The following is a 3409-nucleotide window of genomic DNA, read 5'->3' as shown; positions in this document are numbered from 1 at the left end:
AGCAGCATTCCGCGAGCATTACATTCCTGAGGGGGTGCTGCACATGAAACAAGAAGAGTTTATGAAACTGAAGCAAGGGGGAGATACTGTTAATCAGTATCTCAACAAGTTCAATCACCTGTCACAGTACGCAATTGATCAGGTGAATACGGAGTTGAAAAAGAAGAATTGTTTTATGAGAGGACTGAACGACCGGATGCAGCGAAAAATGGCTGCATGTATTGATCTTACTTATGGAAAGGCTGTCAGCACAGCCTTATCTGTGGAGGCCAAATATGCAAATTCTGGAAAGACTAAGGGATTCGGTGGTGAGCGGCCTAATCAGGGCCAGGCGAAGAAGCCACGGTTTGTGATTCGACCCTCAAACCAAAATCGCCCTTTTTCTCGTCCACCTTCATTTCCCTTCAAACAGCCTATTATTATCCGCCCCAACAATGCCCCCACTACCCCAAAACAGCCGGGTGCCCCAGGCACTCGATTCCCTGCGCTGCCAAGTTCTTCAACTGGATGTTTTAACTGTGGCAAATCTGGGCATTTTATTAAAGATTGTCCCTATCCAAGGCAAAATCAGCCTAATAATCAGCAAGGATCGGGAAATTCAGCTCCAGGCAAGGGAAGTACTTCGGGCAAGAATACCAAGAAAACGGGGCGAGTATATTATACGCAAGTGGCTACCACACCGGAGGGAGAGCCGGTGATGATGGGTACGTTCCCTGTGGCCAGTCACCCTGCAATAATTCTTTTTGATTCTGGTGCTTCACATACATTTATTAGTAAGAAGTTTGTGGAACAACATCATATTGCATACCATGAATCAAAGGAGGGATTTAAAATTCATTCACCTGGGGGACACATTTATACTAAAGAAGTGGCCTATGGAGTGCCAGTAACAATGGCCGGACGGAACTTTCCTGCTAACATGATTGTTCTAAAGGGCCAGGATATAGATGTAATTTTGGGAATGAATTGGTTAACCCAATACAAGGCAATCCTCAACACTGAACTCAGAACCGTCAGGTTGAGCTATAACCAAGAAGAGATTCTCTTGACTCTCCCCGCAACCAATCCAGCCAAAGCTTCTGGTAGAGTCTATGAAGCCATTGTACCGGAGATCAAGAACATTCCGGTAGTATGTGAGTTTCCAGATGTATTTCCGGAAGATTTGCCTGGACTGCCCCCTGAAAGAGATGTAGAATTTGTGATTGAGCTAAAGCCCGGTACGGCTCCGATTTCCCGAAGATCGTACCGTATGCCCCCTAATGAATTGGCAGAATTGAAGATTCAATTACAAGACCTGCTGAATAAGGGATTTATCCGGCCAAGCTCATCCCCGTGGGGTTGTCCCGCCATCTTTGTGAAGAAGAAGGATCAAACCTTGCGCATGTGCGTGGACTATCGGCCCCTGAATGAGGTCACCATCAAGAATAAGTACCCTCTTCCAAGAATCGACATCTTATTTGATCAACTAACTGGGGCGAGGGTATTTTCTAAAATTGATCTCAGGTCGGGCTATCATCAGATCCGTATTCGGCCTGAGGATATACCGAAGACCGCATTCACTACGCGGTATGGATTATTTGAATACTTGGTAATGTCTTTCGGGCTCACAAATGCTCCTGCCCACTTCACTTACTTAATGAACTCGGTGTTCATGCCCGAATTGGACAAGTTCGTGGTAGTCTTCATCGACGATATTTTGATATATTCTAAGAATGAAGAGGACCATGCTCAGCATTTACGGATTGTATTGACGCGCCTCAGGGAACATCAGCTTTATGCCAAGTTCAGTAAGTGCGCATTCTGGCTGGAAGAAATTCAATTTTTGGGGCACGTATTATCAGCTAAAGGAATTGCGGTATATCCTAGCAAGGTCAAAGATATTCTGGAATGGAAACCCCCAACGACTGTTCACCAAGTCCGGAGTTTTCTTGGACTAGCTGGGTATTACCGCAGATTCATACCAGATTTTTCTAAGCTTGTGAAGCCAATCACAAGTTTGTTGAAGAATGACATTAAGTTCAATTGGTCTTCTAAGTGCAATGAAGCCTTTGAGCAACTGAAGACACTATTGACCACTGCTCCGGTATTAGCTCAACCGGACATCACTAAACCTTTTGACGTATATTGTGATGCATCTGGCAGTGGGCTCGGCTGTGTACTGATGCAAGAGGGCCGAGTGATTGCGTATGCTTCAAGGCAGTTGCGCCGACATGAGGAGCACTATCCAACTCATGATCTGGAGTTAGCTGCTGTGGTTCATGCCCTAAAGATTTGGCGTCACTATCTGCTGGGAAATATCTGTCACATATATACAGATCATAAAAGTTTGAAGTACATCTTCACCCAGTCAGAGTTAAATATGAGGCAAAGACGATGGCTTGAGCTCATCAAAGACTATGAACTGGAGATCCATTATCACCCAGGCAAGGCCAATGTGGTGGCAGATGCATTGAGTCGTAAGACTTCCTGCCACTGTCTTATGGCAAAGATCTTCGAGAACACTTTATGTCAAGAAATGGAAAAGCTGGACCTGGGGATCATTCAACAAGGAACTCTAAATCAGTTAAGGCTTGAGTCAATCATTTTGCAAAGAATAATTGATGCTCAAAAGGATAATCTGGGTATGAAGCACATACGAGAAAAGATAAGGGCTGGAACAGCCAAGTGTTTCAAAGAAGACGATCAAGGTGTGATATGGTTTAAAAACCGCATAGTTGTGCCAAAGAACGAAGAGCTCCGCCAGCAAATTCTGGATGAGGCACATCTTAGTCGTTATTCTATTCATCCCGGAAGCACTAAGATGTATCAAGACTTAAAGCAACATTACTGGTGGACAAAAATGAAGATTGAAATTGCACGCTATGTGGCTAAATGCGACACTTGCAGACGTGTCAAGGCCGTACACATGAAAACTGCCGGTCCATTGCAGTCATTATCAATACCAACATGGAAATGGGAAGACATAAGCATGGACTTCATTGTGGGATTGCCCAGGACCGCAAAAGGATATGACTCTATCTGGGTGATTGTTGATCGACTTACAAAGATTGCTCACTTTCTGCCGGTCAAGACAAATTCCCCGGTTACTGTCTACGCCCAATTGTACATTGCTCGTATTCTTAGTCTGCATGGTGTTCCGAAGACCATTGTGTCGGATCGTGGACCCCAATTTGTAGCCAAGTTTTGGGAAGCACTTCACAACTCCTTGGGTACTAAATTACTCCACAGTTCGGCTTATCATCCTCAAACCAGTGGGCAGACTGAGAGAGTGAACCAAATACTTGAAGATATGCTACGGGCATGTGTCCTGGATTTCTCACTAAAATGGGATGAATGTTTACCTTTGGCGGAGTTTTCATACAATAATAGTTATCAAGAAAGTATTAAGATGGCACCCTTTGAAGCTTTA

The sequence above is a fragment of the Zea mays genome, chromosome 2 (genome assembly GCF_902167145.1).
Source record: "Zea mays cultivar B73 chromosome 2, Zm-B73-REFERENCE-NAM-5.0, whole genome shotgun sequence".
Classification (NCBI taxonomy): Eukaryota; Viridiplantae; Streptophyta; class Magnoliopsida; order Poales; family Poaceae; genus Zea; species Zea mays.
The sequence above is the reverse complement of the archived record's forward strand: the minus strand, read 5'-3'. Positions refer to the sequence as shown.